Source organism: Rhopalosiphum maidis, chromosome 2 (assembly GCF_003676215.2).
Source record: "Rhopalosiphum maidis isolate BTI-1 chromosome 2, ASM367621v3, whole genome shotgun sequence".
NCBI classification, from domain to species: domain Eukaryota; kingdom Metazoa; phylum Arthropoda; class Insecta; order Hemiptera; family Aphididae; genus Rhopalosiphum; species Rhopalosiphum maidis.
Window position 1 is genome coordinate 17,976,063 of NC_040878.1, and position 27,447 is coordinate 18,003,509.

The window sequence follows — 27,447 nt, forward strand, 5'->3', positions numbered from 1 at the left end:
TCATAATCACTGTTTAAAAATGAACACTTTGTAATAATAGAGGTAGGTGCACTTTGGCAGCTTGGCTTTCAACGGGTGTTAACGTAAAAATATGTCATTCGAGTTTTAACGCAAAATTATAACCCAGTTTTTACCTCCCCCTCCACCACTACCGCCCTATAAATATCCCCTACTTTTAGTCGTGAATACTTTTCAATATATAATTTATTATTGTCTGACCGTAGTGTTAACATACACCAGTGGTTTAAGGTGAATTTCATAATGTCGCAGCCAGTCGACAGCACAGCAATAGTGTAACAGTATAATCGCTGCGGCGTGGCGCAAACAATGATTTCGATCACGCGAACGACAGAGACTGTCCGACAAACGCGAGCTTAAAACAATAATAATGTGTAGTGTTACGATATGAAAATGGCGATTATTCACGTTATCGACCCGTGCAAACAGTTTACCTTTTACCGTTTCGCGGCGTGGCGGCAGGACGATAAGCGGGATTAATGGAAACCACCGAGGACGCGAGTGGAACCGGGCAGCCGTACATTATAATTTATCATATTATATAGTGCATAATATTAATAATGATTATGTGTGTGTGTGTGTGTGTGTGTGTGTGTATGTTATATAATATGATGTACAATTTGATTGTATTGTCAAAAGTTTGTTTTCGGCGACTCGCACAACAATTCGCGATTCTCTCGACCGAGATCCGTTTTTAAAGTATACAGCCGCAGCTTTTCCGCGGCCGGCAATCTAAATTCCACTCGCCCTCCCGTTCCAGAGTAACGCACTGATTCCCGCGAGTCCCTCGGATCCACCCTCGACACAAACCCACGCCGCTTCTTTTCTCTCCTCTCGATTCCTTTTTTTTTTTTTTTAAAGAAAAAAAAGAAAGAAAAGATAACCAAACGATGATATTGTCGAAAAGCTATATAGTAGCTATATAGACCACGAAAAATAATAATAATAGTAATAATAAGAAAATCGATAAGACGAACAAACAGTTTTTTTGAGGAACCTTGTTTGGTTTGCATGAGATTATTGTTTCGGATGGAGTTGTGGATGGAAGAGGAGGCGAGTGCTGAATGGAATTCCCTTATCTTATTGTTTATGGAATATAATATTTTTCAACCGACTTGTCAAACATCGAGACCGGGTTTAAAATATTAACGCTGCAACCTGCGCTCGAGGCTTTTAATATTTTACACGTATCACAATACCGCAATAACTGTAGGAAATAAATTTCGAGCTTGAACAGTTTCTATTTTTCGTTTCATCACCTGCTACAGAAAATTAGTACACCCAATTAAACGCCATTACACACGAAAAATACCTGGCAACGTACCCTCTGATGTTATAATACTGCACTGTTACGGACATTTTCACTACATTTTAAAAAAAAAAAAAAACAAAATCGACAGCTATCGAATGTCGGTAATCGGAATGTGCAATTATTATCTCTACACCACTTTGTTTTATTCAAGGTAGTTTGCATAAAATTATTTACATTTAATCAATCGTATTATTTATGATAATACAAGGGTATAAAAATAAACCTATACGCGTGTGCATATTGTACACATAATGGCTGTAATATTAATATAATATACAATTCATTTCATTGTATTAACGTGGTATAATTAAGTTTTATATATTGTATTAAAAACCTTTGAATACAAATCGTTGTTGGTAAATTGACATACGCATAATATAGGTATATACATTATATTATAATAAATAACGCGATAAACCAGTAAGTTTAATTGTACATAAAAATTAACCATATCAACTGTAAGCATAGCAGACGTATGATGATTATTTTATTTAATGTTGATCATAAAAATTATTATTATAAAAAATTGAATAAGATAAATAGTAATCATAATTTATAGTTTTTCATTAATAAACCGTAAATAAATTTAAATCTTAATATAAAACGTTGTCTTAATAGTCATTTAACATTTGAAAATTAAATCTCATTCACTATTAATAGTTAGACTAAGTAAACAGTATTATGCAAATTCAGATGTATTATGACATAGAGATATAACGTTTTCTTATAATTGTTCATAATAAATTAATATATGACTTGAATAACCATTTTTTTTTTATAAAAAAAAATATTGTAATATTATTACCAACATAATATTATTATTTATTATGTAGGTATTATTTTAATACAACACAATATAACTATTATATCTGATATCAATAACAATTATTATTTCTATACAATTTTCGGGAACATTAGTAAGTTTTTGAAAAGTTGTTGTTATTGATATTCAGCAGTTGTTTATATATATTAAATATTTTTACGTTAACGGTAATAATTCCAAAGTTTTACAACGTGAAACAAGTTTAATTTATATGACTTGTATTACCTTTAAGTATATTTTTTTTCGATAGAAAGGTAGTCCTACTCCGTATTGATTAATTTATTTTAATTGTTATTTTTTAATAATTAGGTATCAATAATTACGTAACGTTTCAATAAAACTTTAGAAAAATTATTTGGAAAACATGTTATTATTCTGTTTGAAATCGTTATACAAATATTTTATTGTTTGTTGCCCAAAGTTATAGTGCGATTATATTATTACTATAATAATTATTATTTTTTTTTTGTTGCGATAAAATATTTGCCTATCGTCTAATTAAACGCTACCAAGAAAAATAAACTGTTAATGACCGTAATAGTTCTATGATTTTCAATGATAAATTAGGTTGATAGCAATTTTTTTATATATTTTAATTACCATGTTATTAACGGTGTAAATGTCTACTATATTCGTTGTATAGGTCTGCAGTAAAAATTTCATTTATTTATTCATTATTTTGGTCTACAGCATATTATTGGTATTATACAATATTATACAGTCAGATAATGATTAAAAATACGTTCGATTATAATATTTTTAATTAATGGGAAAAACAACAGGTGTTTTCATTTCTACTTTAAATTTAATATTTTTAAACCATTTTTTATATTACATAGTAGGTACTGCTTATACGTGCGTTTAGTAAATGATATAAAATCATCGTACCTCCGCTCTCTGCACGTGCATAACACTCTCGGTACGATTAGTTTCGAGACGTTAACTCATTTTTACGGCAGATAGTCGAGTTCATGTCATCATAATAATATTGTGAACTCTACTGTTGAATGCGGTTTCAGACCCCAACGAGGTTTTATTGTTTATATTTAAAATAACAACATCGTTATTATATTATACAATTTACTTGTGCCAGCCGTACTCCGGACGTCGGTATACGAGCACGTCGCAGTTGTCCCACATCACTTGTGTCATCCTCATATTCGATTTAAATTTAACGATCTATACCTGATTTATTCCAGTGACAACATTTATACACACGTACCATATGGTATTTAAGTGTACTAGTGCAGTTTCCGACCGTCCTGTCCTCTGCGAGATTCATAACGTCGTTGTCCATCATTGAATTTATCGCTTGCCATATTGAGTGGATAGACTTTCTGTTTTTTAAAGTTGCTACAGATCGGAACCGCCCCCACCCGCAATCAATTGCCTACTGATAGATTTCAGGAATTTTACACCAGCTGTCATTATAACTCGACACAGAAAAATTACATAATCTAAATAAAAACGTGGACATCGACCATCTCCCTGCAGATTACAATACGCATTTAAGGCGCATCCGAGATTCTGCGTATGTAATAATACTATCGGTGAAATAGTGATGAATTATGTGTACAATGGTAGATTGTGCTTCAATATAATTCCAAAAGTAAAATAAACTAAGTTTACTCATATACGCAGTCCTTTCATCCGAAGCATATGAACACAAATTGTTAAAAATCAACTAAATTGTATCAACTATAACTATCGGGCACGAATATTTTTACTTATATTAATTACTAATTAGGTTAAGTTGGGTAATATAAAAGAATATTTTACCGAAAAATTTGCATATTTATCTAATTCGAATTAGGTTATAAGCTGATTAAAAAAAAAATTAGACTACACTTTTTTTCGATTAACGTTTATATTATATTAAATATACGTAGTTAGGTGTTCCACGCGCATTTAGTCAGACATGTTTTGTGTGAAAAAGCAATTGTTATTTATTACATAATGTGTGCGCGGAGTGTGGACGCAAAACAATATATTATAATGTGTTATAACAAAACAATACAACGAATCCTTATAGGAATCACAACAATAATATAATTTGTTAGTAATTGCAAAGATATATTTTAGGTTATAATAACATAATTTGGTTCCTAAGAAATGTTAATTGGAAAACATTTTAAAGTAGCGAATATAATACAATTGTAAAATTGGTCATGTTCTGCAAACGACACAGGCTGTTATTACTTATTATTTATTACTAATTAATACAACAACGATTTCGACGGCACTACAATAATGATTTTTCTCGAACAATAACCACATATTATTATTATTATATGGATGTGTTTAGGAATTGTAACTTATAATTATTGTGGTCCTTGCGTGTACACGTGCATGCCTGTAGCTGCTATACTATATAATAATATTCGTAATGGTCGTTATTCAAAACAAATTATTTATTTTTTAAGAAGATATTAGAAATTTATAAAAAAACGACAATTTTAAAATGCTTCCAACTTTCAAATTTAATTATCAAAAACACCTTTCGAGGTTCCCTAGATAATATTATTTTTATTTTTAGATATGATAATTAGTCAATTCATTTTAATATTAAAAATAACATGGCAAAACGAATTATTCTGAACGTTAAATTCACACGTAACGTATTAGCAAAACGGAGACATCACGTGCAGGTGTTATAACGCAGTCTTGACCGCGATATAAATTATATTTTTATTCTCAGCGTAATGCTATATCGTTCCGTATACGTTCTATTTGATCCCTAGTGCCAATTAATAAAATTATTATTTTACTACTATAGCCTATGGGTATAATTTGTATTACTTAAACAGTATAATAACTATAAGCGGTTTATACATAGATTTAACCGTATAGATATTATAATTAATTCAATAATAATATAATGTATAAATGCAATGGAACCAACATTCATTTAATTTAGAAAACGAGGGATATATACTATAATAATAATTAATACAAATTCAGTAATTGCAAATTATATATTATTAAAATACGCATATCTCTGGGTTATAATAGAACGATTTTCGGCCAAAAAAAGCACCAGTAAATAACATCGATCGATTCCATTGGAGATTAAGTCTTTTGGCAGAGAACATTGTTATTAGGTATATTGGTATTAATCCTGGTTCCCTCTTTCGACTGATATGCATGTAGCAAGAACACTTTTACTTGCGTAGTTATACAAGAACAAAAAAAAAAAAAAAACTATTCCTATTCAACTGAATAACATAAATCACAAACAACCCTGCAAGAGCAAAAACCTTTTTATGTAATTGTTTTTATAGAACTGAACAATAATTTCAACATAATCTGAAAGAAAAGACTCGTTATAAATGACCAGCCAGGCAAAGTGTTACTATAATATTATGCAAATTATTTTAATAATATTGATATAAAATTCCAAATTAAAATGGACTTTCATTGTATCTATATAATATATTTTACTGTATTATTTATAAAGTACATATTAATTATGTATTATTAATATGGGTGACGGGGTCGTGGGATAATGTAGCTAAAGTATAACAATATAAGTATTAACTAGTAAATAGAATACGTCCAACTAATTGCTATAAAAAAATATAAAATGTATGCTCGACTTCGATAGTCTCGCCGTCGTGGTGAGGTTTGTGATTTCGCGTGTTTTGGTCACAGTGATTGTTGTTAATACCATTACACGCGACAGACCGAAATACTGTATAATGTAGTGTAAGTGTGTATATATAGTAAACAAACGATTTTATTATCGTTTATCGTTGTAGAAATCGCTCAACGACGGCAACCCACTCGATAATGCGGTTGATTTTAATGACATTTTTTTTTTAAATCTCAAACATTAAACCGTCCGTACCTGCTACATAAATGTGTACGTCTAGAGTGGATGCCAAAGCGATTCGTGTATAATGTATATTATCGTACAACGAAATCGGACCGGTATTCGAACGATTTCTCGCGCGTAACATACTGTACGGTAAGCACACCTATTTGTGTGCACGAATATAACATATCTACAAATAAAACTCTGGATGTGACGTAACTACTGCGACGGTATGCAGAAAGAGAAGCTGCTGCAGATTCATCTGTGTGCGCGGACGCAAGACAGTGTTCATTCCCGATTACCTTATAGGTATGTTACCAACCCCTCAGTCGGCCTATCAGAAATGGGTACATTTCCAAATAACTAAACAATAACGTATTTACGTAACAACCACTCGTTCTTTCGATATTGTAGAGAGTAAAAAATACGTATGCAATAATCGGGGGAGACGACTTAGTTGTAGGTTTATGCCTATATCATATCCACGTTGCAATCTATAATCATCAAATCTCTCCAAAGTTCCCCATCACCTGATCATCCGAATTTTAAACTCTCGTTGTTCTTGGGTTTTCTAGTTTTTTGGCTACTCTGTCGAGCAACCGATAACGCCATTACCACTTGGTTTTTTTTCTCTGGATTTATTCATTTAATGTATTTTTATGATATTTTAATTTTCAAGCGAGTTATGAGTATGTGTAATATTAAAATACAACAATTCTTATAACCCGTTTGAAAATTAAAATATCGTTAAAAACTAAAAAGTAATCACAGATAATGTGGTAGTTGTTCTTATTTTTATAAGGCAATTCACTGTAATATCAAAGGTAACGACACAAAATTGGTTCTGCTGAACGCAAATCGCAAACCTATACTACGGTCACAGTTAACGGGTGTAAAATCATTATTTTTCAAAAAGCGGTGCGTTATTGTTTCAAAACGAAATATACAAACGAAGGGATGAAAAACGTAAACCGCAGATTTTAATTCACGAGACGATATTATACGGCAGTCGTCGTCGTCGTTGCAGCTGCGAGTACCGGCAAGTACCTACTTGCCTGTATATAATAAATACACGTACAATAACACTATACATGTCCGTTTATATTACGTGTAATGGGTCGTTTATTGTTTTTTTTTTTCGTTTGGGCACACGCAAAATCTGCCGTTCACGCGCGCACTGCAGTGGCAGTCGCGTACACAGAATACAATAATAATAGGCCGTATACAATGATATAATATATTTTATATACATAAATATATAGTATACCTACCTTACTGGCACACAGTGCGGATATAACGAAAATAATAAAACAAAGTACGGCCATAAAAAGAGCCCGGTACCAGCGGCCCTGCAGCAGACCGTGTTCGCATCGCATTACGCACCAACACGCGGGCGCGTATCGCACACACATATTATTATATACAGGAGCGCCATTTGGGGTATCGCAGGGTATACACTGGTGGCCCTATTTTTTCCTATAACATATTAGCCTGCCTTAATTTTATGCTGCGCCGGTACAGCTAAAATGTAATAAATAAACTATTATAATAATTTTTAAAAAACGTTTTATAAATAACAGGTATATTGTTTTAATCTTTATCTTCTTGACAGTTGTAAGATTATAATCAATGGATCAAAATTAAAAAATATATACATCTGTCTTATTAGCATCTATTAAGATTGTGATGTAAATATAAATTATTAAAAAATTTTTAAAAACCAATCTTACGTTATTCATTTCGCTAATTATTTATAAACTCTTAATTTCAAACTTCAAATAATTTAACGATACAAATAACATTGATTTTTTTTATAATAATATATTGCTTACAGCTTTATTTGTATAATCAAAAATTTGATTTGAACGATAATAGTCATAATAATTATTCATTATAAATCGAGGTGCTTAAGTTAAATGTATGAATTATATTTATAGATAACGGCAGTATAATCGAGATTCAAAGTAAGTGTGTAGGCTGGTTGTGACTGTTGAGAGACTTCTACAAATAGGCCAAAATGTATAAAGAATGTCGCGCGCCCTATATTTTAAGTTTAATAAGTTTCAATATTTTTACTATGTTCTGATATGGTGGAAAAATTTGGCCTGCTTAATAATTTGGCAGCCCCATTTGAAAACTGAATTGGCGCTCCTGATAATATATATATATATATATATCCGTCGTACAGGGTGGGCAACCGCGTTTTTCCGTTTTTCAGCGCACGGTCGACGCGGAAAAGCGGTAAAACGCCGCAACGGGCCACTCTGTACACGGCTGCAGGTAATATATATGTACATAATAAATATATATAACCGTATTGGCAAAATACGACTTGAACCGTTTTTTTTTTTTTTTGTCTTTTTAATGTATATTATTATACGTTCGGACGTTGTGCAGCGCCGACGACGTCGAAATATTATATTTTTATCGCCGAATGCAGCGCTCACTCACTCACCCGGTGATATTATATCATTTTATTATACACATGTGAGTACCTACTATCTCTGCTGCAGACAGCATATTACGTATGTATACACGGGGAACGTCGTCGTCGTCGTCGTCGTCGTCGGTAAAAATCCGTTTCGTATGTTGTATAATCGCTTTTCAAACGTCCTATAAAACGTTTATATTGTTTATTTAAACACACACACACACACGCCCTCTCTGTGTACATAACGCACCGCGTACGCGTGTGTATTCCGGAGACGATCGTCGAGCGATAAAAATATTAAGCGACCGACTGCGTTTCGACGGAGGGACGTAGGTCCTACATTATTATATCGTTATAACTAAATATGTGTTATATGATCATATATATATATGTTCTATCAATCCCGCACAGCGCAGCATTTTATGTTATGTATTATTATTATTATTATAAATTATAATAAACATCCGTTTGCTGCGGAAAACAGAGAATTCCCGCGACGTCGCTGCTGCCGCAGCCGCAATAACGATCTACGGGTTTTTCGATTTTTTTTCGTGCGTTCATCTGGAACCCGCAGTCGGGGGGGGGGGGTGCTTAGCCTTTTTGTGAATATCATCGGCGGTACATTTTTCACTTTTATGGGACGTATTGGCTCGTTTTCGTGCGCACGACGTCCATTAAATTCGCGATCGGACAGCTTAAACCGACTATTTTATATATTATATATTCGCCCGACACACACACACGATTATATTCGATGGCAGCGGCATTAAAAAGAAACACACACTTCCGAATTGGTATACATTCCACTATTATAGCACGTATAATATTATGTAACTGCGCTTCGCCGGACTTTCGAGGGTAAATTATTATTGTACTGTATATATTATGGGTTTTTGAGTGGCTTTCGACCAACGTTATTATTAATCGAAATGTTTTTCGCACTTTACTATTACACATTTTAGTAAACTTATGAATCACCTACCAATAACAATTTATATTACTATATCCAACAAAGAATACCTATACAAGCGATTTTTTAAATAAATTACTCAGTGAAACTGTATGTAACTGAGGGGTGCACTCCTCTATATCGGGTGATCATCTGAAAGCACCCTATTAAATGATACCTGGTTGCGTCTGAGTCCTAAATTAAAAATTATTTTTTTATTACATTAACGTATAGAAATAGACCATATGCGTCCCAATTTAAATTATGCACATTTTATTTTAATTACACCACGAGGAAATAAAATCGACTATACCCCAAGAATTTGTATTATTGTAACAAATCATTTCATTTAATAATTAACTTCAACTCTCGAAAATATATTCTGTTATATTTTTGTTTGTATATAATATATTGAATTTAAATATACCAACTAATTCATATATATATTATTTGTATAATAATATACTAAGAGGACTAGACACAAATAAGATTAACATAAACAAAAGTTATAAAAAGAAAAATTTTTAATATACATAACAAACATTTTTGACGATTATATCTATAATTTTATCCATACGTTCACTTATAATAAATATTCATAAAATAACTATTTAAAAAATAAAATTGCATTAAACTTTATGAATAAATAATAATAATAATAATAATAATATTTATCCTAAGTATATTTACTGTTTCATATTGTATTTATCGTAAGCCAGCGGAATTGATATTTATTTAAACGGCGAAATTATTAAAATCCTAGAAATAAGACTACGGTGCACTGAGGTAATTAAAAAGATACAATTTTGAAATTCGAACGCACTCGGGCAACGTCCCAGTTCTATATAGACAGAAATCCAATTTTTACCTCGGCCATAATACTAGGCCCGTCAAATTTATATAGCGCATCACACGCCTCTTCGAATAGATCTACTGTATTCAAGTATACTTACATGTTTAATAGATACGTATTATTATGTACGCAATATAAATAATTATAATATTTATTTTCGAGTAAATTATATTATAGCAACGCGTCTGGAGGACGGTCGTCGGACGGACTATATTTACTAATAACGACGAAAATAAAACTCGTATAATATACAACATTAATAGAATACTCGCGCAGATCTCCGGGTGCCGAAGAGCCTTTGACTACCACGCTTGTTACACGTTACAATATAATATATATAGGTATAAATGCACCGCAGCATAACTTCGCGGCCGATTTATTTGCCCGCAACCGACCATTACACGCCGCTTCATCAACGCGTCTGCTATATATTATTATGATACGCGATTCTCTACGCGAGGGCAGTGCCGCCGCGTACGCCGCACATTAATCTCACCGGGTGCCGCGATTGCAGCGGACAGGCACCGTTCCGAATATAGCTCGTCTAAAGAATAATGGTCTCGCGTGTCGTCGGGACACATGTATTATGAAAAATAGCGATATGTACGTCGCGTTCCGTGTATTCCCAGCACCGAAAATCGCTAAAAATATTGTGACGCGACGCGATTGTCTAGGTACGATAATAATAACGATATTATAATAGTTGTATACGTGCAAACCTATTATGTAAGCGAGTGCGTTTAATAATAATCGCTGTGAACTGATTCGTATAAGTATAAAAAACGGACCAAGTTCATGGTCTCGTTCGTTTTATTTAAACGTTTATTTTTTTTTTATACATAGATAAAATTAACTAGCTTTCCCCCTCATCTCGGTGGTTCTGTTTAACGTCGCGTCAGGCATGTTAGTTTATTACGTACCAGGTGCGCACTACTTAACTCATTTAAAATTGAAAGAATATCCATTGTATGTAATATGTAAAAAAAAAAAAGACGTTCTTTCAATGATTCTATTGATTATCAATTATAATATGGTCTACAATAAGCTAAACAATATCGATTAATTAACCGATCATACTAATACGTTATGTATGTAAAAATAAATAATTACTACATAAAGACACCTAATAAGTCAGTGAGTGTTAAATGCAGTGGTGAGAAAAACTATACCTACTCTATGAACAATAATAAAGAAAAAATCCAAATATGCAGCTATATGTACGAGTGTCGCACGGTCACGAATAAATTTATGAATATTTTAAACTACAAGCCCGTATAAACTTTGAAGCAAAATAAAGTTCATAAAAACTCGGCATACATCGACTGGAACCATTTTCCTTCGTACGTCTTGTGAACTTTTCACGAATTACGACGGAAACATCGCTGACAATAGTCTGTATAACTGCAAATGTGCGGTAAAAGTACGCCGCTCGCCGTGTATCCATAAAATTATCACCGCATTATTCGCACACATTACCGCACCGAGCGTCGTCGCACGAAATTTTACTATATATTTTTGAGCAAACATTTCGAGTCTAAAAATCACGCTCCACAGCGCGAATCGTCCTAGTCCCTAGATCGAAACGCGAGAATTTATGTATAAGTACCTATGCAAACGCACGCGCGTCATTCGCGCTTTCCGGGAATCGCAAGCACCTCCATATCGTTATTATGTATACATTTCAAACAGGTAAGAGTGGTTATACCACGGCTCTTGCGTTTTAAAATATTAATGTATAAAAAACATGCCGCTAGAACGTTAGTTTTTTTTTCATCTTTCAAACTTTATTTCAAAGTAGGTACATTATAGCTCAGTTGACGGGTTTTCCAACGCATATTCCGTGATGGTTTGGCGTATATGTTATAGAATGCACAGCCGCGAGTTGAGTACCTCACCAGTACGTTTTATCATAATATATTCTGCTATACGTGCTGTGTATAATACAGTGGAGTACCCACACACTTAATATTGTGATATCGTAATCATTAACCGGCGGCGGTGATGAGCGTCTCACTGACATCATCAATTTGTATAGTATAATATTAAAATAACAATGAAAGTGTAGAGTTGCAAGGTAAGTGGCTTGGCTTGCGAAAAAAAAAATACTTTTAAAATCCTTTCTCGAGCGTCACAGACGATATTATGTACGTGTATATATACGGCGTCAAAAGCGCTTATTCCACCGCAACTTGCGCATCATATTATTATAATGTAGACTTAAATCGCGGGTATGCACTAAACCAATGCTAAGGGTGCTTAATAAACAGAATTTTGTATCTAATGCTATGTATTCTATAAAATTACACCTGTTCTAATAATATTGTCTTTAATAATTGCTTATTAATGTATATTAAGTATATTATACTTTGATGAGCAGTTTACATGGTTTGTCCCGGTCAATGACTTTTCACATTTACACTTTTACATTTTTGTATTTTGGTTTGTAAAAACTACTGTTTTGTTAGGGATAGTCGTGAAAATCTATTACATTTTTTTTTTTTTTTTGTTTTATCTGAACTCAAAATAAAATTAAAATTAGTGTTTATCAATTGTTTATCATTGACAGCTAATATATAGAGTTTATTATAGTTAGGTATGTATATATTTAAAAAATAAAACCTTAGTGTAGTCTGTAAATCACTGTTTTTCAGTAAGTAGGTAGATATACAAATATTATAAATATAGTTATGTAGGTACGTTTATAGAGTTTAGGTTATTGTAATCAGCGAGTAAAAAAGTATTATGCGCATAATATTATAATCCGAGACTAGCTGGGTGTGTAATATACGGGACAAACATGGCGAGGAACTTTGTACATGCATTTTAAATATACGTTCGAAGTATCGTTTTTGCACAAAAACATTAATATTGTATTTTAACAGCATAATCGAGGAACTTTTAACGATTTTGCCGGGGGTTTCGATAATATTATAGTGTAAAAAACAAAATAAAATCTCGCACGTGTCGATAACATGTCGTAGCTGGTAGACACTTATATATATATTGTATAATATGTAACAATATTGTGTTGCTCGGAATTTTTTTCTCGGAATTTCTCTCTTTTGCTCGCTTCAAAAACGTTTTTCATGTATAGTTGCATATTATTTTATACGTATTTAATATATATATATATATATATATATATATATATGTGTGTGTATATTATACATGGAATATACAAAATCGTTGATTGACACGAAGGTTTTTTTTCACGCGTAACTGGTAAAAATAATAACAATATTAATAAAAATAACAATTTATTTAATTTAGTTAAGGTAGTGACAATTACTGTGAACGGATTGCTTGTAAGAAAATGTCAGTAAACTTTTTGAAAGCGACTATCACGCGAGTAAAAAAATAAAAACCTAAACATAACATACTTTACGTTAAGCTGTCGTTGGAAAAATAAATCCATATTATATAAACATGGAGTATATTATAATTTATAATATATTATACGTTATAAAAAAGAAATTTTTGAACGTTTGAACATGAGTAATATATTACTATTTTTTACCTACGTGAGTTCCGAGAAGTCGCACATTGCTTATAACAATGATAATAATGTAACATTTCGTTTATCGTAAATATCGCAAACGATCGTCGAGGTTTTTTTACATGCGTACCTTATGCAGTAGGTATGTATAGACATATAAAATTTTTTTTTGACATAAATATTATTATATTTTACGACTTTTCCTGGATCGATATACGTGATATTATATGATAATATGCACCGACGGTGTTTTTTAAATCAACTAAAGCGAACCCTGTGACAACCTTGCTCATCGTATTATTATATAATTTATTATAATACCAGCGTATACGACGTTTTATCAGATTCGATTTTTCACGAAAACAATGTCGTCAAGACGGATAACGTTATTGAATTAATAAAATAACATGGAAAGCTCTTAAAGTGCATGTTAAAGCGTAAGTTAAAGAATTCAAATGATTTAAAGTTTCGAGAACGTAATAGGAATCACTGATTCCGAATCAGTATCGTTATTATTTAATATGTTTGAATATTATATACTTTTCAGAACTATCAATTATTTAACATTCAAATCTTGCTCTAGGTATACATATTGTGTCCATTCAATTTTGAAAAATGTATAAATCTCTTAGTAAAAAAACACAACTAAGCAACAAAATGGCGTACGGTTTTTAACCATTCGGAAATATACGTAGCTGGTGTTATTCACGCTTTTACGTCCTCCTAATACTGCTCCACTCTTTGTATAGATGAGAAAAGTATTACATTTTCAACAAAAATTAAATATCTACGTGTTCTCCTTGGATCTAGCTAGATCGAAAACTCATTTGGAATCCCCCCATAACCAATACATTTCAAAAAGTTTACTAAAGGCTCAATATGTTATATCCTTTTTATACCTAGCACACTAAATTATTATGTTGGAAATCTTCACTTCTATATTTTATTACAGCTTATACGTTATGTCATTCATACATTATACATAATCTCACACCTACCGGGGCAATAACTTACTAACAAAATACAAGTGTTTCGTATACTTTTATCCAAAAAATAATTTACCCTGGTAAATTACTTTGGTTTATTAGCATCACAACGGCTCTGAAGACTTCCGAATTCCTGCTATAAAAATACAATCACAATATTATCGAAAAAAATTCGAGTACAACTATTAACTAACCTAATTAAAATAAGCAAAAGTGTATAACATTATCATTTATTTGCACCTTCCAAATATCGTTGACTTAAACAAGGTCAAATTGCACAGAAATCGAAGTTAATCCATAAATTCACTTATATGAAGTTTAAAACTGAAATTGTATAGTTCTATTGTTCTTAAATTGTATTTTCATTGTTAATTCAATTGTATTATCATAGTTATTAATATTATTTGTACTTCCCTACAGCATTATAGAATAGATAATAAATTATTGTTACTAAAATAAACAGCGATAACGACGATAAAAAAAGATTCTGAAAGGAACGCGCCGTCGCCGCCACATTGCGTCCCACCCTAAACGTTTTGGACAGAAATAGCGTTCCATTTTAATACATTTAATATTATACACAATGCACTATATAGCAATATATATAAATCGTAACACAGGTAGCTATTACAATTCCGAGCGACATCCTACTGCCAGCATCGATAGCACTTAAGACGTTCAACCGCAACCGCGACGGAAGTACCTAGTAACTGGGTCCTAGTTCATTCGCGTCCGCACGCATTATGTAGGCGATTACCTTTGACGACTTATTTACGATTGGGACTTACGTATACCGTAATGTTGTTCATCAGGACTGATCGTCTAAAGCTACATTTCATTTATATATATATATATACATCATAATTAATTAGCGCTCAGGTTTCGATGATCTAAAAATTCACTAATATGTTGCAAATGTATATTTTCTGATTAAAGTTTTATGTTCTGGAGTGATGAATGTATTGATTTTACAATGATGTGTGTTTTTTTTTAATTTAATTTTTTAATTTTTGTGTCTGTCATGACGTTTTGGAGTAGTAATAATGCTTCCATTTTTGACTTCAGCCCCTCTTTAAATAGGAAAATTCATCTAGTTGGTACTAGTGGTTTTCAAAAGCGTCGGGAAAAACCCTGCAAAAATAACAGAAAAACGGGGATTTTTACGCATAACCACTTTTCGACATAATCGATTTTTTGATTTTGCTTGTAACTCAAAACCGAAACATTGTAAATACTTGAAATTTTCACCAAATGTTTATATTATGATTATCTATTTACAATTAAATTTTCAGAATATTTTGACCTTTTTTAAGCTACTTATAGACAATTGAAATTTTCGACTTTTCTAAGTTTTTTTTCTTAAAATGCTGATAAAAAAAATTTGGTTATCCAAAAAATCTTTAAAATTTAATGCAAGGTTTATTATAATTTGTACTTATCGTAGTAAAAAAAAATCAAAAATCGTTAGTCACCATTTTTATTCATAAGCATTTAAAGTTCAAATGTTTACGAAATATATCAAAATCGCGAAAATTTAATAGGAATTTTGAAGTTGAAAATTCATAAAACTTTTGTGATTTATACTTAAGGTTCAAAAATTCAATACAAGGTTATCCATAAGTTTTCCTTCAAGTAACTGTAAAAAAAAATTCCAGCATCAATATAGAAAACATTTTATGAGCGTATGAAATTTAATTTTTTACGAAACCGCGTAAAATAACGATATATTTCAAGGTAATAATATAATATATCCAACTAATTATCATTAACTGACAAATCATCTCCGTTCAGAATCGTTTTTCGTATACAATAATACCCGTCATTACATTCAAATTTAACACATCCATTATAGTGACCAGTGACCTACTCTCCATTTCTACTATACAGCAGAGCCAGAGCGATATCCACTTGCCCACTTTTTACTTTGAAAATTTTAATAAGTTTGTTTTATATTCTATAAATTATCATTGGGATTTTAAAATATCACTTAATATCGTTTTTAAATTGAGGAGTGGAACATGAAAACTATACTGTTTAACAAGCAACTATTCACTAAAATCGCCGAGAAAATTTAGTTACAGGAATTTATAATAGTAACTAATAAATTACAATAATAATATTAGAAATATATAATAATTACATGCGATATACATACGATTATTATCATTATACACTGAAACAGTATGTAATATGTAAAAATGCACTAAACATATGTTTTCTATAAGACGTATAATATTATATATTATATCCTTTACAATATACAATGGTTGAGGATTCGTATATACCTACAATGAAATCAAATTCGATTATTATTATTGATTGTGCGTACATGTTATGATTTATTTTGGTTTTCTTCTCGATGGTCATTCGGTCAAAGCGTTTAATTATTTAATACAATTTGTTTTCTTCAAACTAGTCAACTAAGGATCACAAGAAATTATCTGTAGCAGTTATATACATAATATATATATATATATTTAATATTATGTTATGTTAATGTTATTTGGGTATCACTGCAGTTTGCTTACTGCTTAGTATATAGTGTTCAAATAACGATAATAATTAATAATATGTTTTACATTATGTATTATTTACAGTGCCTAAAACTATTGCACACCCATAAAATAACCCGATATATCTACGAGTATATGCACTCTCCAAGGTTAGATAAATAAGACATTTTAATATTTTGTAATGTTATTGTTCGAAAAGAAAAATGTGACAACAATGTCTACAACACGCGCACCCGTGTTAACCACATTGTATACTTAAAATATAAATCTTATACATACATTGCCACAGCCTGCTCATCGACGATTATCATTAGGTTTGGGTGTTTGTTTTTTTAGTTCTTTGATTTATTCGTCGATTCACTTCGATTTACAGTCAAATATAATATAGTATGTATTATAATATGATCACTACGATATTAAAAATCGACGTGTGCTGCTTTATTCACGCGTCTTTCGTCGTAAAATAAATTACATTTTTATGGAATTTAACGGTGTTCTGTCCAAAGTATTGATTTTTCTCTATCTGTCTCTCTCAAAAGTGTTGTTTATATATTTTTTCCGGAGCTCGAGAAGAAAGTGAATTCGTATATACAGTGTAATTCATCAAATATACTCAACCACATTTTTTTATTTAATAGGTAATGACTTTATTCAAACTCTGCATTTTGAGACTTTTAAATATACTTATAAGGGCCTTACTTTCAAACACTTCCTAGATTTTCTTGTACCATTTTAGGGGTGTACTGTGCCGATACTAATTTTTTTTCATATAAGAATTATTATTTTTCTTTGTAATTCATTTATCAGGTGACCTTTTTTGAAAATGTTCTATTTAAAGCTAAATTTAAGCGAGTAATTATTGAGTTAATTAGTTTTATGTCATACTATGGTTAATAGATCCACGATAATGGGTGTGAAAGATTTGAAAACTCGAGTAATTAATATCAATCCATCAACATTTTATAACTTTCAAAAATTTCTGAGTAAAGTAAATACTATAGATGCAATATTACCTCTATTTTATATTTTTGCAAAACCATTTTTGAGGAACTAGAACCTTTAAACCTATATCATACATATTAATTACTAAAAAACAACTCATTAAAATGTTGATTTATTAAATACATTAAAATTTAAAAAAAAAATAATTGCTTAATAATTTATGGTAAAAAAACTTGATTTTCAAACCAATATCACCACAGGTCACTACTCAAATAATTTACAAAATTTAAATAATTGAAATTATGATATTTAACAATTAATAAGTGAATTATATAAACTTATTAATTAAGTATTTGTCTTACAGTAACAATTATATGCATTATTTGATTTTAAATGCAATAATGACGTGCAGCAATAGTGTATAATATAATAATGTAGTAAAATAATATTATACTCGTAATATTACTGCCAACGTGTCGCACGTACACATTACTAGATACCGTTAAATCTCATGTGATCGCCATAATAAACAATCAAATAACTGATAGTTTAACATGCCATTACATCAAAGGTTTGACGTTTCAAAGGGGAAACACAATCGAAAATCGTCGAAGCGTTTCTCGTAAGTTTACAGAATTGCGACGTATATAATATGTACCAAGAATATGTTATTCGTATAATATTATTTGTTATAAGAAAATAGTAAATGTGAAACGAAAAGCGAAATCCGTAGAAATACTTGAGGAAATAAATAACCAAGCGCAGAAAAATTAATGAGTTCGCGAAAACGTTGACAATATACGATTTTGTTAGGAGGTAAAAAATAAAGCAAAAAAAAGTTTTCAATAAGACCGAAACATTTCACTTTTAAGCTATGATAATATTTTAATGGATACAGTGTTTCTGTTACTTTAATTAAAGTTGTAACTACCTATTACGCTGCCGTTGTTTCACAAACGCGTACCATTAAACAATGATGATAATATAACAAACGCGCGTCATCGCCAATCAGAACGGATACCTTACCTACCTACCTTATACTCCCAAAATAATTCTATTAAATTATAAAAATATATTACACCAGGACACTTGAGATTCTTTTGGTTTTAAATTGCGTAATTATTACGTAATGGGACGTAACTACTATGCACATAATATACTAATAAATAACGTCGTACGTTTTTACTTTTTATAATAATTGTTTTAGCCACAATTTTTATATTCATATATATCAACTGGATTACATGATAATTTTAGTAGTTTTAAATACAAATTTATTTGTTTGCACTTAAAATATAGGTACTGCAGCATTTGTTCCCGCAATCTTCATCTGCCATTGCGATCGGATTCAATCATAATACCTGATAACGCTGTCTACGTACTCTTCTTTCTTTAACTTGACATATTTCATTACATTCGTGTGATCAGTAAAATTATAAAACACAATATTGGTAATATTGTATAATTATTATTGTTATGTAAACAGCAATTTATTATAATGATATGCAAACAAAAAACTATAGACTCGAGTCTTGGGCGCGTATCTGCGAAACATGAAATAATGCAAAGCGTATTGTCAGTCGATAAAACCCTATAGGATACATACCATATCATAAAAAAACTTAAATTTAGAGAAAATAAATTTTTTTCACGTGTGCGTCACTTACGACATAACATCGTTTAATAATATTTTTATTACCTCAATTTGTTTATTTACTTTAAATTTGTATATAGTATCATATACCTAATGATGCGTTTATTCAGTGTTCAGAAACGCACAGATGGATTCACACAGTATCAAAAATTATAATGATTATAAGCGTGCATGTTCATGTTTAAAATTTGAAACTTTCATTTGACTTGAAATCGAACTTCAAAGGTATTGAAACTTGACTAAAAATTGTTTCTAGCTTACATAAATATATATTATTGAAATAATGAATTAAATCAACGTATCTCAATACTTTATTCATTATGTTCTTGAAGAATAAAATAAAATAAAATATGAAATATAATAATTGAGTTATTAACTTTAATCAAAATTTATATGCTTGGGCAAAAAACATAATATTTTCTTTGCCCAAGTAAAACCCTTAACACGTCACAGGAAAAATATATATATATATAATATAATATTCTCTAAAAATGTATACTATGTGTGCCTATTTTGTTACAAAAAAAAAAAAAAAAGGTGCACGTAGTAGGCGCATGTCCTTTTACATAATATTATATTTTTTTTGTGTTTAGAAAATAAATGATCTTGTCTGTAATCTTACTTTACTTAAATTTTTTTTTTCATTCAAATAACATTTTTGCATTTTCTCTTCAAAGTCTACCAGTCAGGCCCTTCGAGTATAGTTTACAAGTTTAATATAATAGGCACGATAGATGTTGGTGGAGTGCATGTATACGAATCTTTAAGATGTAATTTTGTCAAAGTTTATAAAGTACTTAGGTTAACAAACTTGACAAGCACTTCTAGAACTTCTTGTCTCCTTGGAATCGAGGTTCCCGTCTGCAACAGAACGGAAAGGATGGCGCGTATATGACAAGACATAGCGTCGATCGTTCCTTTTTTTTCTTTTTTACTAATCAAATTATAAAAATATTCATCTCCATCATCATGGTTCATGCAAATTTGTTTCTTTGCTTTAACTTTTTTTCGAGCTTTTAATAATTTCTGTCCATTAAACACAATATTTTCAGTTCACCCTCGGAACGACGTCGCATGATTGATTTAGTCGTCATAGAATGAATTACATGTGTTAACGTACGACATCGATTTCGAGTATTTTTTTTATTACAATAATACAAGTCACGTTCCCGTGTCATATCAAACGGGAAACCACAATAATATTGTAAATGACATTAAATGTATAGAGAAATGAAGCCGATATTATAAAGACAGCTTAAAATTAGTCAGCCTGCAGCAAACCCTTCGAAGGAATTAGGATTCTCAAGATTTTCAACAGCTGTTTACCCTCGCGTGGTCGTCTTTCCTATGGGGATTTAATACCCTCGAAACGTCATGTTTAATTTGAGTCTCAACCGCCAAATTGGGAGTATTACACGCGTCTCGTCGTCGAAAAATACGTTTTGATACATATTAAATATTATGCTAATAATTAAAAGGGAGTGCTTCGATTAAACTAATTGAATTTGGAAGAATAAAAATATATACGACATAAACGTTTAAAAATCAAGACGACTTAAGACATTGGAGACGGCAGAACGAAATGTTACATAATATCATATTAGTTCAATATATTGTGATGTCTCGTTTTTTTAATTGAAACAATAATAAATAATTGGAATAACCGTTTAGAACGTCACTGCATCGATCGTTTAATATTATTAATTTTCCGCAGTGCTTCTTCGTAAAAAACAGGCTACAGACAGATACTACCTACCCGAAATATAATATTATGTTTTTATATTTATATTGAAATTTTACGGAAAACATCATCGGCCATGTCGAAATAAATAGGTAACAACTGTCAGTGTAATACCTATTATTATTTACGATAAGTGCGGCGTGCGGCTGCCCGTCACGGATTAAGCTCCGGACACAATCGACGTTTAATTAGCATAGGCAGATTTTCAGGTTTTCATTTGATTCGTCCTACTTCCACTCTTCTCCGTAAATTATTTTTATTCATCATTATTGTTAGTTGTGAATATTCATGTTTAAGTTGGTGCCCGTTTTATGATATTCCCTCTGCTATACGTCCACACACAGCGGGCCTATAAGTGTATCCGTTGTCACCGCGCACCGTATACGCACCCGAATCGCGTGTATACACACGCTAATGATACACATTCGGAATAATAGGTGGTTTAAATATTACACCGGTTTTTCGTGTCTAATATTTTTTTTTTTTTTTTAATTTTTTACTCTCTGCTACCTGATCATAACTACAAAATATTATATAATACACTATATTATATAACTGTGTGTGATATCCTCTCTCGTTATTCGACCGAATTTTCATACGACGTGGCATCTGTATTTAAGAAATTTCAATAAATAGCTAACGGACAAAATGTCAAAACGATATTGTAAATACTATTATATTGCCACATCTGTATGATTATATAGTTGACCATGCGGAAAAATTGCATTCGAATTCCACCTCAACCCATCCTACCTACACTGCTGTCTAATAAAAATGCATCCGTAAATCGGTCCTAGGATAACACAACGACGTGTGTACCTAGGTATTTACTAGTCTATATTATTATTAATCGCAGAAGGCCACCGGGTTGTGCACCATATATATATATACACGACGTCATTAGAGGTTTATACGGCACGGTAATATATATATATATGTAAGTGTGTGTGTATATATTTAAGTTAAAAAAAATATCTATACTATTATGTTTAATGTGAGTGTGTAGTGCGGCCAGTTGATTAAAAATCGTTGGATTTCTCAAGTACATACATTAGATATAGATACATAATAACGTTATAAAACATAATATTATATTATATTATACAGTTGTAGTTGCAGTAAGTAGGTGCGTACAAATCATGACACGACGATGATTATCGTTCGAGTCCGTTTGCGCATGTGTACGTATAAAAATACTATCTACGATAGCTTACGACGTTTGTTGTTAAAACGAAAATATAATATGCCATGTTTAATACATATTAAATTATATCGTCGAAAAGTTGTGACGACAAACCAGTCCGTGACTTTATTATTGCCATATCAATGTATGGCTGTATAAATGTATATATTGTTTGTTCTACAATTTTACGTACACATTATATACACTTGCCGTTGATCTTCAAAAACGTATTTATTTTAATGTATGAAACCGTCCGAAAACTGTTTTAGTATGCGCATCTGCATAATATTAGTAATTAAATCGCTCGTACACTGCGTTCTACATATCCGATAATTCGATTGACAATCAAAATCTATAAGTTCGAAACGAGCTCACGGTGATGTGTAGGTAGGTTAAACTGATATCTACAATAACATTAATATCATATTATTATATGACATACGATTACGGATTTTCGAACTGTAAGGTTATTTGTGCATGTTTTTTTTCCTTGCTGTAATTATGTATATTATTATCGTACAGTGTTAGAAAACTTGTTCTACATCGTTCGAATTAAATTGAAATTTAAAGATCCGTTTAATTAATGTAAGAACATTATTCAGAAATGTACCCGCCGACCGTTGTTTCATTTTCATATTCCAATCTAGACCGTAATCGCTTTAACAACGTAAATATTATATTATTATACTATATGTTATTCCAAGTTAGTATTAAATTTCAATTTTATCATTTTATTATTGAATGTGTTTTAATTTTAAATATATATTTATTTTTATTGTCATTCTTATGATTTTCTAATGTTTTAAATAATTTGTAATCACGAATATAAATATTAAATTAATAAATTACTTTTTAAAGCTCCAAAGAAATGTAATTATAACTTTTTAATTAAATTGATAAGCATAAAATAATCAACTAAATTATGCAATATTAATATTAAAATTAACTAGTTTTAAAAAAAAAATTGAACCAAAACTTTTAAGTAAGTAACAAAAACAGTTAATAATTATTACTTACAAGTTACAACACTACTTAAAAATATTGTGAAAAAAAACTAAAAATTTATATTAATTTAATTGAATATATAGTTTGCATATATCTATGAGTGGTTGGTTGGATAAACTGACATTGTAACATATTCAACCTAAAACATGATATAAGTACAAACTATAATTTAATTATTGTAAAAATACTATAGTGTTTGATGATAAGTGTGTGTATTTATAATCTAAAGAAATTCAAAAAACGAATACGTAGTATATCTTTGTATTACATTTTTTTTAAATCATAATTAAACATTGTGTTTTTAACCTTGAAAAATGAAATAAATTTAAAATCCCAATAGTCATAACTCATAAAATAGTTTGGGTTTTATTTAACAGAAAAATTACTATAAAAAATAACGTATACTATTCTACGGGTTAAAAGTTAATATTACGAAGAATATTTATCTTAATAGCATTAACATCCTAATGATAACAATGTATTTTTCAATCAATTAAAGACTTGAAGAGTCAATAATTAGTACTTATTAGCTTACTACTTGTTTCACAATATATAATATTACTAATATTATAATAATATGTAGATGAGTACAATCATCATGCGCTGCATACTCAATAATGCAACGTAAAAGTTTCAATATCCAGTAGAATATTTGTATAAGTTTAGTAAGTTTTAATTTTTATTTTTATTGAATTTCGTTATTTTAAATCCGCTAATAAATCTAATTGGAATTTCAGTGGAAATCTATTTTTATTGTAATTCAATCGTTTAACGTGAATTATATAGATTTTGAGTTACTTTAATCAAGTAACTCGAGGTGATCTATCGTTCTTCTTTTTTCTTTTTTTTACAGCCCCTTGACATTTTACCTTTTTATTTTGTTAGACGCTCTTTCTTTCCACATTTCAACGTTTGTTTAAATTATTAATTTGTAACACAATTTCACGTGGGCTCACTTTTATGAACACACACCACAGTTTTCTGGCGTATCGTCATCAGTCTTTTGATGATCTGAGAACAAACCATGATTGTATGATTCCATCGCACATTCTTTGAATTTTGTAATTAATGTTTTCACGAAATTAACATCATCATAGTTAGTTAAATATAAATACCTAAAACAATGCATTACGGGTGGTGTATATTAATATTATACTATGCTGTCGTTGGAGACACACGGCTATCGATAAAACGAATTGCCTAACAATAAACCCTTGCTTGAAAAAACACGTTGAAATATATATTTACGACCCCTCTTCTGCACCGTACGCAACTAACGAGTCCAGAACAGGGTTGTCGTTTGCAGCCGATTTAACGGTGAATCGAACACGAGCGAACAGTCTTAAATATAAAATATCATGTATTTTAATATCGTCTATTTTTTCAATATTTATAACACAAGTTTATTTTACGGTACTGACGTAGGACCATCCTCGTACATATATTATATGCATTATAATATAGGTAATATAACTGACAATATACATTTGTGTTATATTGCGTGCGTATTGTTAAAAACCGGAAGGAACTTCATCTCGTTTGTCCAATTAGACCGTTTCCTGCATTCACGTTATTACGAGTTTGGCTTCGAATGCCAGACAGTGGCATTCAGTGGTGATATTTAGAAGGAAAAGGTGGGCATTTACCCTTGTCTAATATTTTAAGAGCTTTCTAACAGTCCGGTAGTCAGCTATATGTCAGTTTAACTTATACGTTATAATAGATACGTATACATGTTTTTTAACCTAACCTCCTTATATCAGAGCCTTGAACATTTCAAGGAGGATACATAGACATTTTTTTAAGGGTTAGTTACGTTTCAGCGTGCGTTTTCATTCGTAATTATGTATAATAATGTTAAGTTTACGTACTTAACTTACAAGTTTATAATATATACATGTATATCCCTTCATTTTCGTGCATTTTTTTGAAATTCCGAATAAACAACGGTTCATTTACCGTTACAATTGGCTGTATTTTTAAATCGTTAATAAAAAAAAAATATAAAAATTATAATGCACATTTTCGGCATTTCCTTCTTGTATGTACAAAATACGCCCCCCCCACGCGCCCATCTATTCTTTGCGCCAGCTAATAATACAAAAATTGTTTTTATATTTATAAAGGCCAATATATTAATATATATTATAATGCACTGCATGTGCCGAGAAATCTGTTTCAGAACACGACTAGTTCTATACCAAGAAAAACAAATCGTACCTGACTTGACTTTCACGTATTGTAACAATATAATATTATATATTATTACATGCTGTTGTTTTCCCGGCTACGTAAAAGGCGTATAAAAACAAGCAACCGTGATTAAAAATATCGTGGTGTTTGGATTCAATGTGAATTGAGCTTCGACGACCTTTTTCCGACTTGGTTGTTGTATTATAGACGTCTAGTATATAACAGCTATAACGAATGGTGTAGATCGGCGAAGAAACGTTCATTAAAATGTCTTATACGAAACTATGACGCCGTTCGCAAGAGCACTAATAATTAATATGAGATGACAACTGCGAATTGCAATAACAGTTATTTATTGTACTCGTTTGTTATCCGATTATTTTTTTCGTTCTTTAAAATAAACCTGCAATAATGTGTACAATGTTTGCCGTAACTTGGCAGTTATACATCGAAATATTATCATCCAAGTTTTTTTCCATCCGACCGCCATATAGGTAAAGGAAAACCAACGAAACCCCTTCGGGTCTCGGGAACATGCAGGAAACGCGAATAAAATAAAAACGTGTGCCCGTCAATAAATTTTGTTCGGTTTTATCGCGTCAACAGATCTCATATTATTATTAATTCTCTCGCACTATTTTTCAAACGGTATTATATTATCCTCATCACACCAAAGACACATTTTACAACGCAAATAATAAGTGTACTTATACCGTATGCCTATTATATACATATTAATATATTGTACATGATATACAATTCGTCATTAGGCTCATTACTACAAACAGCGTGCGTGTAGACGCGTGTGTGATACTGTACGGGTCACGGTCATCGTACAGTTTTCGTTGGGTTTTATTTTATATTTCTAAATTATGCGCGAGACGACTCGTGCACTTTCGACCGGACCGCAAATCGATACACCCCCTCCCCGCCACCCCGTGAAAAGTTGGACGTGGCTCCGTTATTTTTTTTCGTTTATTATTATTTATTTTTCGTCGCCATCACTGTGCTCTGCCAACGCCGAAACGATAACATAAAATCACCCAGGAAAAAATAATATTATATCAATTATATATATGTATAATACACATCGTCGAGTGACGACAACAATATAATATTACGTGTACATACTGTCTAGGCGACGTCAGCGGCGCGGTGCAATACCCTCACACAGACGCGAGCCACCGTCGCCTGCACCTGCACTCCGCCCTTATTTGGAACGGGGTAAACAGTGGCGGCGGTCAGCCGTCAAGCGCCGGGTGTGGGCGCGGAAAGGGGTTTCGGCGTGGCCGGGTGGCGAGGAGGGTGGACATGGATAGGTGGCGGGTCGGTGGCGCACGCCGCGGCGTATACGTATTTAAACGGATTTCCAAAGAAATCGGAAAACCCGCCGACGACCGCCGCGGTAGCAACGGCAGCGGTGCTTACCCCGTCGGTTACCTTCGTGCGGCGTGTGAACGGTGAGGGGGGGGGAATGATTCGTCGTCGGGGAAGTCCGAGGAGAAAGTGCGGAGAAGGATTAGGGGTGCGCGCG

The 27,447-nt window shown here is 31.5% G+C and overlaps 1 protein-coding gene across 8 annotated transcripts in view; it reads right to left on the reverse strand.

Moving 5' to 3' along the window:
- Positions 1–27,447, reverse strand: part of LOC113554786 (RNA-binding protein Musashi homolog Rbp6) — a 377,023-nt gene that overhangs the window by 348,232 nt on the left and 1,344 nt on the right. The window lies entirely within an intron of this gene.